Genomic DNA, 17251 nt, shown 5'->3' on the forward strand with positions numbered 1-17251 from the left:
CCTGTAGTGTCCTGCCCTGCAGTGCGCTGCCGTGTAGTGTGCTGCCCTGTAGTGCGCTGCCCTGTAGTGTCCTGTAGTGTGCTGCCCTGTCCTGTAGTGTGCTGCCCTGTAGTGTCCTGTAATGTGCTGCCCTGCAGTGTGCTGCCCTGTAGTGTCCTGCCCTGTAGTGCGCTGCCGTGCAGTGCGCTGCCGTGTAGTGTCCTGCCCTGTAGTGTCCTGCCCTGTAGTGTCCTGCCCTGCAGTGCGCTGCCGTGTAGTGCGCTGCCGTGTAGTGCACTGCCGTGTAGTGCGCTGCCCTGTAGTGCGCTGCCCTGTCCTGTAGTGTGCTGCCCTGCCCTGTAGTGTCCTGTAATGTGCTGCCGTGCAGTGTGCTGCCGTGCAGTGTGCTGCCGTGTAGTGTCCTGCAATGTGCTGCCGTGTAGTGTCCTGTCCTGTAGTGTCCTGTCCTGTAATGTGCTGCCCTGTAGTGTCCTGTCCTGTAATGTGCTGCCCTGTAGTGTCCTGTCCTGTAATGTGCTGTCCTGTAGTGTGCTGTCCTGTAGTGTCCTGTCCTGTAATGTGCTGCCCTGTAGTGTCCTGTCCTGTAATGTGCTGCCCTGTAGTGTCCTGTCCTGTAATGTGCTGCCCTGTAGTGTCCTGTCCTGTAATGTGCTGCCCTGTAGTGTCCTGTCCTGTAGTGTCCTGCCCTGTAATGTGCTGCCCTGTAGTGTCCTGTCCTGTAATGTGCTGCCCTGTAGTGTCCTGTCCTGTAGTGTCCTGCCCTGTAATGTCCTGCCCTGCAGTGATCTGCCATGTAGTGATGAGAGGTCAGTGCTGGGGCAGAATATACTGACAGGGAATGTGTGTGCAGGGGGCGGGCAGAGGGCGAGGCTGGACACTGGGGTGGGGCTGGACAGTGAGGCCGGGTGGTGCCAGCTGTGACTGGGAGGTTTTGCACAGGAAGTGGTCAGTTTGCTGGAGCTGAATGTAAACAAGAAGCTGCACAGAATAAAGGTATAATTCAAGAGGAACAAAAGTTAGAAAACAAAAAATAACAATGTAGGGGTGATTAATATGACAATACAGCACACATCAGCTTAAACTCAAACATTTTTGTTATGTCGGACAACCCTTTTAAAAGCCCAATAAAATACATTTGTGTATGTGTGTAATGTGAAAAAATGTGAAAATATTCACAGGGTATGAATATTTTTGTAAGGCACTGTATATATAAAAATATATAACCAGAGATGTCAAGCAAGTCCATTTACTATAGGATTAAAACATTGGAGTGAAAAGCTTTCCAAGAACCTCTAAAAAGAATTCAGTACATCTCCCCGATGTTCCAATAGTAAAAAGAAATGTTGCAATGCTCCGTGTTTTTCACTGTACCATAAGGTTCCTATACCATTGTATGCCAGGCATAGACCATACTATTCCTATAGACGTGCATCTGTTCATGTTTTGTTTATCTATTTTAGTAGTATAGCAAAATGAATAATAGTAATATAAAATACCATAAACAAATTGTCAGGTCATGAAAACTAACGCTGGCCAAAAACACTTGTTTGGCACAAAGCTAATTCTTATAACTCCCCCATAAACATGCATACTAAGCTTTAGTGGATAGGGAATAATATACTGCCAGAGCAGAACTAAATAGTCTAAAACAAAGAAAAGAGATCAGGACACTTCATAATTGTAGTGTAGATTAGAGTGTTCAGAAGCTTAAAGGGCTGTTCAATAACATCTATCACCTATGTATAGGATACATGATAAATGTGAATACTTACCAACAGTAGTATTGAGAGAGTTTTTAAAGGGGTTGGCCATTACATTTTTTTTAATTGGTGGTCTATCCTCAAATAGATAGGGACCATCAATATCTGATTGGTAAGAGTTAGAGTTGAGCGCGGTTCGTGGTTCGTGGTTCTCCAGTTCGCGGTTCGAGTGATTTTGGGGGCTGTTCTAGATCGAACTAGAACTTGAGCTTTTTGCTAAAGCTCGATAGTTCTAGTTACATTCGAGAACAGTTCTAGCAGCAAAATGCCAAGCTAATTACTAGCTGGCTTTCCGCTGTAATACCGTAAGTCACTCTGTGACTCACACTATTATGAAATTTCAGCGCATAGTGTGCGGGAACAGCGCATTCAGATCACTGCTGCTGGGATAATGGCGATCGTGCGCACGTGTAGTGGGGCGGGCCAGCATGTCAGCCAATCCCAGACACACACACAGCTAAGTGGACTTTTAGCGAGAGAAGCAACGGCATGTGTGATAGGATGTCCATGTCACATGTCCTTGCATTATAAAAACGGGTATCTGCCCGTCTGGACGCCATTATCTGCCTTCTGCGTCTGGGTGTCAGTCACGCTGGCGCAGCTCCTGTTTCCGATACTGCTGTGTACGCTCTATACACAGCGCTATACAGAATAGGGATAGAAGTTTCTTTTAGCCCTTGTAAGGGCTAATAACAGCAGGCTCAGAGCCATAGGTGACAGTCAGGTCCGTGGAAACAGATTTTAACAGCTACAGATAAGAGCGTCTGTGTAGATAAGCTCAGGGACTTCCTTGCTGCATTTCCCCATTATGAGGGATATAAAGTGAGGCTTCCTTTCCTCTACACAGACCCACAACCCTGCCACTGTACCCTCCTGCCCTTTGCACACTCAAGCTTATTTTTACTAAGCTATTATTCTAGCAAACACTGAGGAAACTTAGTGGCATCCTAAAAGTGTCTGTTGGACTTCATTATTGTCCCACTGGTGCAAAGATATTTGCGGCACCTCTGCATTGCACACTGAAACTGATTGTTACTAAGCCATTATACTAGCAAACACTGAGGAAACTTAGTGGCATCCTAAAAGTGGCTGTTGGACTTCATTATTGTCCCACTGGTGCAAAGATATTTGCGGCACCTCTGCATTGCACACTGAAACTCATTGTTACTAAGCCATTCTAATAGCAAACTATGCTGCCAGTTTAAGGGCCATAGCTGCATTGTCAGGGATAGTTATTGTTGTTTATTCTGCTGTTAATAAAGCTAGACCACCGCTGCAATCTACACCACCTCTCAATTTTTACTACCACATTTTAAGTGCACAATCTTGTCGCAATCAAAATGAGTGGCAAAATGACAGATGCTGATGGAAAGGGGAAGAGGCGTGTTGGAAAAGGAAAAAAAGGGTTTGTCCGTGGGGAAGGTAGCAAAGCTCCATTAACATCTGCTGAAGATAGACCATCTGCCAGCAAAAGTAAGATGTCTACTACTTACCGTGGACAATCCGATGTGCTCCTTTTTTTACGGATAAGAACAATTGGAACAAAGGTAGATGATGGCCAAATAAAGAAAATGCTTGAATGGATCTCAAGTGGTCCAACAAGTGCCCTCTCCGCCACCTCAACTACCGCATCCAAAAAACACCAGTCCTCCGAGTTGTCATCCCAATCACACTTGCTTTCTCCCAGCTCTCAAGTCTCCATCCGCCCTGCACAGTATGGTGGAACTGAGATGGCTGAGTCTGCAGAGCTGTTCAGTCACACTATAGCCTGGGAATCAGAGGTCTGCTCCCAAGCTACAGTGAGTACAGACCAGGAAATGGTCTGCAGTGATGCCCAGAACCTTTGTGACTCTGATTCAGGCCATGAGGACCACGTTTCTGAGCATAATGTTGACCCTTTTTCACAAACTGTAACACCTGTTATAGACAATGAGGAACATACTGATGACGATGAGACGCAGATACCAGATCGGGATGACAACTTAAATATTCGGTCAGAGCAAGAAGAGGCTCGGTCTGAGGGTGAAGGGAGTGCAAACAACAATTGATGAGGAAGTTCTAGATCCCACCTACTGTCAACTCACAGTCAGGCACTCGAGGAGGTCAACAGAGGCGGAGGAGGAGGATGCAACTGACGACGAAGTTACTTTGCGCCTTCCTGGACAAAGTCAGAGTACTGGTAGCACGTCTACAACTGCATCCTCAGCCACCACTCTACCTTTGAGCACTAGTCGGGGTGGATCAGCAGGTCGCATGCCCTCTAAGCCTTGCCTAGCCTGGTCCTTTTTTGACATAGCAAAAGATCGCCCAAATCATGTGATATGTAAAATTTGTCGTGATTCTTTTAGTAGAGGTCAAAACCTCAGCAGTTTGACAACTTCTTCCATGAATCGTCACATCAATAAATATCATATGTCCCACTGGGAAGCTCACCATGCTGCAATGCGGCCTAGCGGAGCGAACCATCCACCGCCTGCCCCTTCCAGTGCATCCGCGCTCTCTTCATCTTTTAGGACTGTGGAGACAGCTGTCACACCTGGTTTTCCACGCACAACTTCCACCACTGTAACCGCAACAGGCAGTTTGCTTGGTAGGTCGTCAGTTGGTTTGGAAGGGGAAACAAATGCGTGTGTACAGCTCTCTCAGACATCGATAGCCCCAACGTTGGATGAAGGCAATATCATGTCTATGCCTGCACTTTCCTCACAAACCTGCATTTTTCCAGGGACACCCTACCCAACACCATCTACACACACCAGCCAGATCTCTGTCCCTCAGATGTGGACAAATAAAAGGCCATTTCCTGCGACCCATGACAAAGCTAAGAGGTTGACTTTATCTCTCTGTAAGCTCTTGGCTACCGAAATGCTGCCTTTCCGCCTGGTGGACACACAGGATTTTAGAGACCTTATGTCTGTTTCTGTGCCCCAGTACCAGATGCCCAGTCGCCACTACTTCTCTAAGAAAGGTGTGCCTGCGCTACACCAGCATGTCGCACACAACATCACCGCTTCCTTGAGAAACTCTGTGTGTGAACGGGTGCATTTCACCACCGATACTTGGACCAGTAAGCATGGGCAGAGATGTTACATGTCGCTGACTGGGCACTGGGTAGCTATGGTGATAAATGGTGAAGGGTCTGCTGCACAAGTCTTGCCGTCCCCATGACTTGTGTGTCAATCCTCTGTCTGTCCAAGTTCCGCCACTGCTTCTGCCTCCTCCACCTCGTCTGGGTCCTCCACCTATGCCCCAAGCCTGCCTGGTCAGGCCACCAGCGTTTTAACTGCGCAGAAGGAATCACGCACCCCTCATTACTATGCTGGCAGCAGAGTGCAATGGCATCAGGCGGTATTTAGCTTGAAATGTCATGGGAATAAGAGTCACACAGTGGCTGAGTTGTGGGTAGCTCTGGAGACTGAGTTTGGTAAATGGTTGTCTCCACTCAACCTGCAGCCTGGTAAGGCCGTGTGCGACAATGCTGCAAACCTGGGTGCGGCCCTTCACCTGGGCAAGGTGACACACGTGCCTTGTATGGCTCACGTGTTGAACCTTGTTGTTCAGCAATTTTTAACACACTATCCCGGCCTAGATGGCCTCCTGAACAGGGCACAAAAACTGTCTGCTCACTTCCGCTGTTCAACCACCGCTGCTGAGCGGCTTGCATCGTTCCAGAAGTCTTTCGGCCTGCCGGTTCATCACCTGAAATGCGATGTGCCGACACGCTGGAATTCGACTCTCCACATGTTACAGCGACTGTGGCAGCACCGTCAAGCCCTGGTGCAATACGTCATGACGTATAGCCTGGGCCAACGAGATTCAGAGGTGGGGCAGATCACCCTGATGGAGTGGTCTCAGATCAAGGACCTATGCACCCTTCTGCACAGTTTCGACATGGCGACGAATATGTTTAGCGCTGACAATGCCATTATCAGCATGACAATTCCAGTCATGTACATGCTGGAGCACACGCTAAACACTATTCGGAGTCAGGAGGATGGACAAAAGGAAGGGGAGGAACTACAGGAGGATTCATATGCGCAAGACACAACAACATCACCAAGGTCCAGACGTTCATCATCACCAAAGCGGCAGGCATGGGACCATGGGGGACAGGAATCAACAAGGGCGCATGGTAGCAGGCGAAATGTTGAGGAAGGTGCAGGAGAACATGAAGAAATGGAGGACGAACTGTCCATGGACATGGAAGACTCAGCGGATGAGGAAGACCTTGGTCAAATTTCAGTTGAAAGAGGTTGGGGGGAAGATCTCAGAGGAAGAAAGAATTGTTAGCACCTCTATGCCACAAACACAGCGTGGACTTGGTCCACATGGCTGCGCAAGACACATGAGCGCCTTCTTGCTGCACTACCTCCAACATGACCCTCGTATTGTCAAAATTAGAAGTGATGATGAGTACTGGCTTGCCACACTATTAGATCCCCGGTACAAGTCCAAATTTTGTGACATAATTCCAGCCATAGAAAGGGACGCACGTATGCAGGAGTATCAGCAAAAGCTGTTACTCGATCTTAGTTCGGCTTTTCCACCAAACAACCGTGCAGGTGCAGGGAGTGAATCTCCCAGTTGTAACTTGACAAACATGGGATGGTCTCGTCATCTTCAACAGCCTACCCGTACCAGCAGCACTGTATCTGGTGCTGGTAACAGCAATTTTATTGAAGCTTTTCATAATTTTTTTAGACCCTCCTTTGCAAGGCCACCAGAAACAACAAGTCTGACACATAGTCAACGGCTGGAGAGGATGATACAGGAGTATCTCCAAATGAACATCGATGCCGTGACTTTGCAACTGGAGCCTTGCTCATTTTGGGCTTCAAATCTTGAAAAATGGCCAGAGCTCTCCAGTTACGCCTTGGAGATTTTGTCGTGTCCAGCTGCCAGCATTGTCTCTGAACGTGTCTTCAGTGCTGCTGGGTGTGTGCTGACAGATAAGCGCACGCGTCTGTCCAGTGACAATGTGGACAGACTAACGTTCATCAAAATGAACAAGTCATGGATCCACAAGGAATTTACTACCCCTGTGTCATCCTGGGGAGAGTAAATGCTTGTGGATTTTGAATGTTCTTGATGCAAATATACCTGTGAAGTGTACAACTGGGGCACAAGTGCTGCCACTGAAGGGGTGGGTGTGTGTGTGGCCCAATTTTTGGAAAAAAGGGAGACTCCGCTTGGAGTAACCCTTGCTTGCAGTGTTTCTAAAAATGATCCAAGATGAACAGATCTAGGATCAGCAAAGACTTTGCTACCTACCCCAGTGTCATCCTGGGGACAGTTAAGGATGGCGTATTTTTGAATGTGCTTGATGCAAATCTAGCTGTGAAGTGTACAACTGGGGCACAACTGCTGCCACTGAAGGGGTGGGTGTGTGTGGCCCAAATTTTGAAAAAAAGAAAGACTTTGCTTTGAGTAACCCTTGCTTACAGTGTTTTTAAAAATGATCCAAGATGAACAATTCATGGTTCAGCAAATACTTTGCTACCTACCCCGGTGTCATCCTGGGGACGGTTAAGTATGGTGTATTTTTGAATGTGCTTGATGCAAATCTACTGTGAAGTGTACAACTGGGGCACAAGTGCTGCCACTGAAGGGGTGGGTGTGTGTGTGGCCCAATTTTTGGAAAAAAGGGAGACTCCGCTAGGAGTAACCCTAGCTTGCAGTGTTTCTAAAAATGATCCAAGATGAACAGATCTAGGATCAGCAAAGACTTTGCTACCTACCCCAGTGTCATCCTGGAGACAGTTAAGGATGGCGTATTTTTGAATGTGCTTGATGCAAATCTAGCTGTGAAGTTTACAACTGGGGCACAACAAGTGCTGCCACTGAAGGGGTGGGTGTGTGTGGCCCAAATTTTGAAAAAAAGAAAGACTCTGCTTGGAGTAACCCTTGCTTACAGTGTTTTTAAAAATGATCCAAGATGAACAATTCATGGTTCAGCAAATACTTTGCTACCTACCCCGGTGTCATCCTGGGGACGGTTAAGTATGGCGTATTTTTGAATGTGCTTGATGCAAATCTACTGTGAAGTGTGTAACGGGGTGCCAGGGGTGCCTCGGGTGAGCTTGTAGTCGTGGCCCCCTTTTCTCTCAGGCCAACCCCCGGCTCCGCCGTCACTACTGGGACAGGGGATTGTTCTGTGGGGCAGAGTGTGGTGTAAAAGAGCATACTTTCAGCCGCAGGAAGACTCTTCAGGCAGGGATCAGATAAACCAGACGACATCTTTATTGCACAGAGTTTCACAGACAGCTCAATGCACGGATTTTGTAGTGCACGGTCACAATTCCTGTCCGGGGAAATCTTTCCTTGTTGTCTCCTCTAGTGGGGATGTGCCCGGCTACTCCACTTCACCTAGGCTCCCACTCCGGCTAACACAGACTGGACCCACACCAATTCTGCTTCACCCTTGAGGACACTTCTTCTCTCCTTCCCTTCTTTCTTTCTTTCTTTCTGCCCACTCAGCTCCACACTCTGCCCCTGGCTGTTCCTTCTCCCCCGTCCCGGAATCAACTGACTTCAACACACACACACTTCTCTCTCTAAGCTGCCGGCTCCTCCTCTCTCCTGCCCTGTTTCTATGGGGACAGCCGTCCCACCCGGGCTCTAGGGGAAAACCCACTGCACAGTAAAAACATGTTTATTAATAACATCAACAGTAACTACCCCAGAGTGAGGTATCTTCAGGGGGAAACTGCACCTCCTTGTAAGGGGTCTGCCCACTCCTTACAAAGTGTACAACTGGGGCACAAGTGCTGCCACTGAAGGGGTGGGTGTGTGTGTGGCCCAATTTTTGGAAAAAAGGGAGACTCCGCTTGGAGTAACCCTTGCTTACAGTGTTTTTAAAAATGATCCAAGATGAACAGAGCTGGGATTAGCAAAGACTTTGCTACCTACCCCGGGGTCATCCTGGGAACAGTTAAGGATGGCGTAATTTTGAATGCTCTTGATACAAATCTACCTGTGAAGTGTACAACTGGGGCACAAGTGCTGCCACTGAAGGGGTGGGTGTGTGTGTGGCCCAATTTTTGGAAAAAAATGGAGACTCCGCTTGGAATAACCCTTGCTTGCTGTGTTTTTTAAAAGGAGCCAAGATGAACAAGTCATGGTTCAGCAAAGACTTTGCTACCTACCCCAGTGTCATCCTGGAGACGGTTAAGTATGGCGTATTTTTGAATGTGCTTGATGCAAATCTACCTGTAAAGTGTATAACTGGGGCACAAGTGCTGCCACTGAAGGGGTGGGTGTGTGTGTGGCCCAATTTTTGGATAAAAGGGAGACTCCGCTTGGAGTAACCTTGCGGTATTTTACATGATTTTAGAGGGGCATGCCATGTCTATATCTGTGTCTCATCCTCTTTTCCTTGTAATGCTGTTTTGTTTTCGCATGAGAATTTGTTCTTGTCACTTTCCCATGTGTTCGTGTTGTGTTGTGAGTTTTTTGTCACTCTTTGGACACCTTTGAGGGTGTTTTCTAGGTGTTTTTATGTGTTTGTGATTGACTCCCATTGTTTCCTATGCGGTTCGAGTGGTTCGCCGAACCGAACTTGAACGAGACCTCCGTTCGGCGAACCGAACTCGAGCCGAACCACGGTCGGTTCGCTCATCTCTAGTAGAGATGAGCGAACCGGCTGTGGTTCGGCTCGAGTTCGGTTCGTCGAACGGAGGTCCCGTTCGAGTTCGGTTCGGCGAACGTTCGACGAACCACTCGAACCGCATAGGAAACAATGGCAGGCAATCACAAACACATAAAAACACCTAGAAAATACCCTCAAAGGTGTCCCCAAAAGGTGACAAACAACTCACAACACAACACAAACACATGGGAAAGTGACAAGGACATATACTCATGCGAAAACAAAGGAGCTGGACAAGGAAAAAGAGGAGACACAGATATGAGTATATGCTAGGGAACGTCGATGCCATTACTAGAGTTGAGCGCGGTTCGTGGTTCGAGGTTCTCCAGTTCGAGGTTCGAGTGATTTTGGGCCATGTTCTAGATCGAACTAGAACTCGAGCTTTTTTCAAAAGCTCGATAGTTCTAGAAACGTTCGAGAACGGTTCTAGCAGCAAAAAGCAGGGCTTTTTACAGCTACAGTGTGCAGGAGCCATCGCTGGCAGCCTGCCACAAGCTGGTAACCAAGATAAACATCGGGTATCCAAGCAAAGCGCTTTGGTTAGTAACCCGATGTTTATCCTAGTTACGTGCAGGAAGCCGACACTTCCCCGCTCAGCTCGCTCCGCCCCCTCCTGCCCGCGGCATGTACACATACATACATACACACACACACACACACACACACACACACACACACACACACACACACACACACACACACACACACACGGTCCCACTCGGCTTACCTGCGGTCGGTCCGGAGGCAGCAGTCCTTGGCACTGGAAACTGTGGCTGCCGGCCCTTTAAGGGTGTGTTCTCCTTCATTGAGCATCATCTGTGGGCGGAGCTACCGCCCGGCGTCCTGCTCGGTCGCACAGATGAAGGAGTCACAGTGCCAGCCAGCGACCCCCAGCACATCGCTTCCCTCCGGCGCTGTGTGGGCCCCATCTGCACCGTGACCTGATCAGTATGTGGGACATCACTCCCTCCCCGCCCCTCCCTGTCCCCCCGTGCGTGTGTGGGCCCCGCAGAGCCGTGTGTGTGGCCCCCGGAGCCGCGTGTGTGGGCCCCGCAGAGCCGTGTGTGTGACCCCCGGAGCCGCGTGTGTGGGCCCCACAGAGCCGTGTGTGTGGCCCCCGGAGCCGCGTGTGTGGGACACGCAGAGCCGTGTGTGTGGCCCCCGGAGCCGCGTGTGTGGGCCCCGCAGAGCCGTGTGTGTGACCCCCGGAGCCGCGTGTGTGGGCCCCGCAGAGCCGTGTGTGTGGCCCCCGGAGCCGCGTGTGTGGGACGCGCAGAGCCGTGTGTGTGGCCCCCGGAGCCGCGTGTGTGGGACGCGCAGAGCCGTGTGTGTGGCCCCCGGAGCCGCGTGTGTGGGACGCGCAGAGCCGTGTGTGTGGCCCCCGGAGCCGCGTGTGTGGGACGCGCAGAGCCGTGTGTGTGACCCCCGGAGCCGCGTGTGTGGGCCCCGCAGAGCCGTGTGTGTGACCCCCGGAGCCGCGTGTGTGGGCCCCGCAGAGCCGTGTGTGTGACCCCCGGAGCCGCGTGTGTGGGACGCGCAGAGCCGTGTGTGTGGCCCCCGGAGCCGCGTGTGTGGGACGCGCAGAGCCGTGTGTGTGGCCCCCGGAGCCGCGTGTGTGGGCCCCGCAGAGCCGTGTGTGTGACCCCCGGAGCCGCGTGTGTGGGCCCTGCAGAGCAAGGTGTGTGTTTGTATGTATGTATATATGCAGCAGAGCAGTATGCGTGTCTATATGTATGTATATATGCAGCAGAGCAGTATGCGTGTCTATATGTATGTATATATGCAGCAGAGCAGTATGCGTGTCTATATGTATGTATATATGCAGCAGAGCAGTATGCGTGTCTGTATGTATGTATGTATATATGCAGCAGAGCAGTATGCGTGTCTATATGTATGTATATATGCAGCAGAGCAGTATGCGTGACTATATGTATGTATATATGCAGCAGAGCAATATGCGTGTCTATATGTATGTATATATGCAGCAGAGCAATATGCGTGTCTATATGTATGTATATATGCAGCAGAGCAGTATGCGTGTCTATATGTATGTATATATGCAGCAGAGCAGTATGCGTGTCTATATGTATGTATATATGCAGCAGAGCAGTATGCGTGTCTATATGTATGTATATATGCAGCAGAGCAGTATGCGTGTCTATATGTATGTATATATGCAGCAGAGCAAGGTGTGTGTTTGTATGTATGTATATATGCAGCAGAGCAGTATGCGTGTCTATATGTATGTATATATGCAGCAGAGCAGTATGCGTGACTATATGTATGTATATATGCAGCAGAGCAATATGCGTGTCTATATGTATGTATATATGCAGCAGAGCAATATGCGTGTCTATATGTATGTATATATGCAGCAGAGCAGTATGCGTGTCTATATGTATGTATATATGCAGCAGAGCAGTATGCGTGTCTATATGTATGTATATATGCAGCAGAGCAGTATGCGTGTCTATATGTATGTATATATGCAGCAGAGCAGTATGCGTGTCTATATGTATGTATATATGCAGCAGAGCAAGGTGTGTGTTTGTATGTATGTATATATGCAGCAGAGCAGTATGCGTGACTATATGTATGTATATATGCAGCAGAGCAGTATGCGTGTCTATATGTATGTATATATGCAGCAGAGCAGTATGCGTGTCTATATGTATGTATATATGCAGCAGAGCAGTATGCGTGTCTATATGTATGTATATATGCAGCAGAGCAGTATGCGTGTCTATATGTATGTATATATGCAGCAGAGCAGTATGCGTGTCTATATGTATGTATATATGCAGCAGAGCAAGGTGTGTGTTTGTATGTATGTATATATGCAGCAGAGCAGTATGCGTGACTATATGTATGTATATATGCAGCAGAGCAGTATGCGTGTCTATATGTATGTATATATGCAGCAGAGCAGTATGCGTGTCTATATGTATGTATATATGCAGCAGAGCAGTATGCGTGTCTATATGTATGTATATATGCAGCAGAGCAGTATGCGTGTCTATATGTATGTATATATGCAGCAGAGCAGTATGCGTGTCTATATGTATGTATATATGCAGCAGAGCAGTATGCGTGTCTATATGTATGTATATATGCAGCAGAGCAGTATGCGTGTCTATATGTATGTATATATGCAGCAGAGCAGTATGCGTGTCTATATGTATGTATATATGCAGCAGAGCAGTATGCGTGTCTATATGTATGTATATATGCAGCAGAGCAGTATGCGTGACTATATGTATGTATATATGCAGCAGAGCAGTATGCGTGTCTATATGTATGTATATATGCAGCAGAGCAGTATGCGTGACTATATGTATGTATATATGCAGCAGAGCAGTATGCGTGTCTATATGTATGTATATATGCAGCAGAGCAGTATGCGTGTCTATATGTATGTATATATGCAGCAGAGCAGTATGCGTGTCTATATGTATGCATGTATATATGCAGCAGAGCAGTATGCGTGTCTATATGTATGTATATATGCAGCAGAGCAGTATGCGTGACTATATGTATGTATATATGCAGCAGAGCAGTATGCGTGTCTATATGTATGTATATATGCAGCAGAGCAGTATGCGTGTTTATATGTATGTATATATGCAGCAGAGCAGTATGCGTGTCTGTATGTATGCATGTATATATGCAGCAGAGCAGTATGCGTGTCTGTATGTATGTATATATATATGCAGCAGAGCAATATGCGTGTCTGTCTGTATGTATGCATGTATGTATGCAGCAGAGCAGTATACGTGTCTGTATGTATGCATGTATGTATGCAGCAGAGCAGTATGCGTGTCTGTATGTATGCATGTATGTATGCAGCAGAGCAGTATGCGTGTCTGTATGTATGTATGTATATATGTAGCAGAGTAGTATGCGTGTCTGTATGTATATATATATATATGCAGCAGAGCAATATGCGTGTCTGTCTGTATGTATGCAGCAGAGCAGTATGCGTGTCTGTATGTATGTATGTATGTATGCAGCAGAGCAGTATGCGTGTCTGTATGTATGTATATATATATATGCAGCAGAGCAATATGCGTGTCTGTCTGTATGCAGCAGAGCAGTATGCGTGTATGTATGTATGCATGTATGTATGCAGCAGAGCAGTATGCGTGTCTGTATGTATGCAGCAGAGCAGTATGCGTGTATGTATGTATGCATGTATGTATGCAGCAGAGCAGTATGCGTGTCTGTCTGTATGTATGTATGCAGCAGAGCAGTGTGTGTGTGTGTCTGTCTGTATGTATGCAGCAGAGCAGTATGTGTGTGTCTGTCTATATGTATGTATGTAGCAGAGCAGTGTGTGTGTCTGTCTGTATGTATGTATGCAGCAGAGCAGTGTGTGTGTGTGTCTGTCTGTATGTATGCAGCAGAGCAGTGTGTGTGTGTGTGTGTCTGTATGTATGTATGCAGCAGAGCAGTGTGTGTGTCTGTCTGTATGTATGTATGCAGCAGAGCAGTGTGCGTGTCTGTCTGTATGTATGTATGCAGCAGAGCAGTGTGTGTGTGTGTGTCTGTATGTATGTATGCAGCAGAGCAGTATGTGTGTGTCTGTCTGTATGTATGTATGTAGCAGAGCAGTGTGTGTGTCTGTCTATATGTATGTATGCAGCAGAGCAGTATGTGTGTGTCTGTCTGTATGTATGTATGTATGCAGCATAGCAGTGTGTGTCTCTGTATGTATGCATGTATGATGTGTATCTATGTATGTCAGTGTATATGACTGTATAGATTTGTCTGTTTATATGTATTTTTGTGAGTTTGTCTTTAAATATGTATATGTACGTGTATGTATCTGTGTATGTGTGTGTGTCTGCGTGTTTATGGGGCCCACTGGGACTCTTCCGCCCGGGGCCCACAAAAACCTGGAGCCGGCCCTGCCTGCGGTGATGAAGTCCCGCCATCCCGACCTCAGCGCTGTCACTGTCCTCCATGGCCGCCGCTTGTCACATCACCTCTCGCTTCCGACCCGAGACTGACTAGCGGTGACGTCACGGGCCTCTCGCGAGACTTGGTGTGAAGGCGGCGGTCATTGACCTCAGTGACAGGGGCTGTCAGTGTGCTGGAGATCAGCACAGGTAATGTACCTCGCTGACAGCAGCACTTGTCATGCCCTGCAGTGACCTGGGCTGACCCATTGATGTTAGCTCAGGTCACTGCACTGCTCTCCCAGCCAATGGGGAACAACCTGCTCTTCATTGACTGGGACAGTGTGGATCGTCATGGCAACCCCTTGGATTACACCAGACCTGGATTTGTTTTTCATTCTAATAAATTGGTTAAAGAGGGAATGTTTTGGGGAGTGTTTTTTCAAATAAAAATGTGTTTGTCGTCTATTTTTTTTTATTACTGACTGGGTTGGTGATGTCGGGTATCTGATAGACGCCTGACCTCACCAACCCCAGGGCTTGATGCCAGGTGACATTACACATCTGGTATTAACCCCATATATTACCCCGTTTGCCACCGCACCAGGGCGCGGGATGAGCTGGGGCGAAGCACCAGGATTGGCGCATCTAATGGATGCGCCACTTCTGGGGCGGCTGCGGCCTGCTATTTTTAGGCTGGGGAGAGTCCAATAACCATGGACCTCCCTAGTCTGAGAATATCAGGCCCCAGCTGTCTGCTTTACCTTGGCTGGTGATCCAATTTTGGGGGACCCCTACGTGTTTTTTTTTTTTAATTATTTATTTAATTTAAAATAACAGCGTGGGGTGCCCTCAGTTTTGGATTACCAGCCAAGGTGAGGTTGCCAGCTGTGGTCTGCAGGCTGCAGCCGTCTGCTTTACCCTAGCTGACTACAAAACTAGGGGGAACCCTATGTCATTTTTTTTTTTTTTTTCCATTTTCTGGCTAAATACAAAGCTAAGCACCCCTTAGTGCCACATGAAAGGCACCAAAGGGTGCTCCACTTTTTCTCCACTTTTTCTCCATTTTTTCTCCACTTATTCTCCATTTTTTCTCCACTTATTCTCCACTTATTCTCCACTTTTTCTCCACTTTTTCTCCACTTTTACTCCACTTTTTCTCCACTTTTTCTCCATTTTTTTCTCCACTTATTCTCCACTTATTCTCCACTTATTCTCCACTTTTTCTCCACTTATTCTCCACTTATTCTCCACTTATTCTCCACTTATTCTCCACTTATTCTCCACTTATTCTCCACTTATTCTCCACTTATTCTCCACTTATTCTCCACTTATTCTCCACTTATTCTCCACTTATTCTCCACTTTTTCCTCCACTTTTTCCTCCACTTTTTCTCCACTTTTTCTCCACTTTTTTCTCCACTTTTTCTCCACTTTTTCTCCACTTTTTCTCCAATTTTTCCTCCACTTTTTCTCCACTTTTTCTCCATTTTTTCTCCACTTTTTCTCCGTTCTTTTTCTATGGTCGGTCTACCCATTAGCTCTGCCATGCATACTGTAGCTCTACACCTACTGCACATGTTACTTTATGATTGACATCTCTTTCGTACCAGAGCTGTCTAAGTCTACTCTGACCCCATATTTGTCATTACTATATTGTCCTTGTACTGTATTATGACATTTGTATCATGTGTTTCATTTCTTGCTGTGTTGCAATTTTTTTGCTGCATCCCAATTGTACCTCTACATTGTTCGAGTTTATGTTATTGTTCTCTCACTCTTATGTGATACTGATTATTGTCATTTTTCATGATTACATGCAGATAAGTCCAATCTGACGAAGGCTCAGGCCGAAACGTCATTTGTAACTTGTTTTGGACAAAAACATATATGCTTATGAAAATTTTTTTTTCTTAATACGGACCAATAAAGAGTGATTTTGCATTACTATCCATTGGGACTTACTGACTTAGTCTGGGAGATTTAGAGTGCCGAGGTTACTCACTAATTTTATCTATTATTACCTCTGAGCATCTATATACCAGTGAGCAGAGCTTCCTCTACAGTAGTTCTCCTGATTAGGCATGCCCTTACCTCATGAGCAGGGCATTGCAGCTTTGGTAGCAACTATTACGACATGGACTCTGCTGCTGTGGACCCGGGGAGAGTGAGTGCAGATTCATTGCACCCACACTCCTCACATGAAGGGTCCGCACTCCTAGAAAATGGGGGATACGTTCCCTGAGTGTCTCCCCCCCATATTCTAGACGGTCCAGAGTCGTCGTGGGACCCCTTTATTTTTTTTCTTACAATAAATTGGTGAAAGAGGAAATGTTTTGGGGACTGTTTTTTCAAATAAATTTCTTTTGTCGATTTTTTTTTTTTTGTTAGTACTGACAGTTTATGATGTTGGGTATCTAATAGACGCCATGACATCACAAACTGCTGGGCTTGATCTCAGGTGACTTTACAGCTAGTATCAACCCGATTTATTACCCCGTTTGCCACTGCACCAGGGCACGGGATGAGCTGGGGTGAAGCGCCAGGATTGGCGCATCTAGTGGATGCGCCACGTCTGGGGTGCCTGCGGCCTGCTATTTTTAGGCTGTGAAGGCCCAATAACTATGGACCTTCCCACCCTGAGAATACCAGACCACAGCTGTCCGCTTTACCTTGGCTGGTGATCCAATTTGGGGGAGACCCTACTTTTATTGTGTAATTATTAATATTTATAAAATAATTATAAAAAAGAGCCTGAGGGGACCTCCACATTGGATCCCCAACCACGGTAAAGCTGCCAGCTGTGGTTTTCAGGCTACAGCCGTCTGCTTTACCCTAGCTGGCTATCAAAAATGGGGGGACCCAATGTCATTTTTTTTTTAACTATTTTTTAAATAGAAAAAATTAATGGGCTTCCCTGTATTTTGATTGCCAACCAAGGTATCG

General features: G+C 47.1%; 1 protein-coding gene across 2 annotated transcripts in view; it reads right to left on the reverse strand.

Annotated features, from left to right (window-relative positions):
* Positions 1-17251, reverse strand: part of ROBO1 (roundabout guidance receptor 1) — a 1692467-nt gene that overhangs the window by 984330 nt on the left and 690886 nt on the right. The window lies entirely within an intron of this gene.

The sequence above is a fragment of the Anomaloglossus baeobatrachus genome, chromosome 2, assembly GCF_048569485.1.
Source record: "Anomaloglossus baeobatrachus isolate aAnoBae1 chromosome 2, aAnoBae1.hap1, whole genome shotgun sequence".
Lineage (NCBI taxonomy): Eukaryota > Metazoa > Chordata > Amphibia > Anura > Aromobatidae > Anomaloglossus > Anomaloglossus baeobatrachus.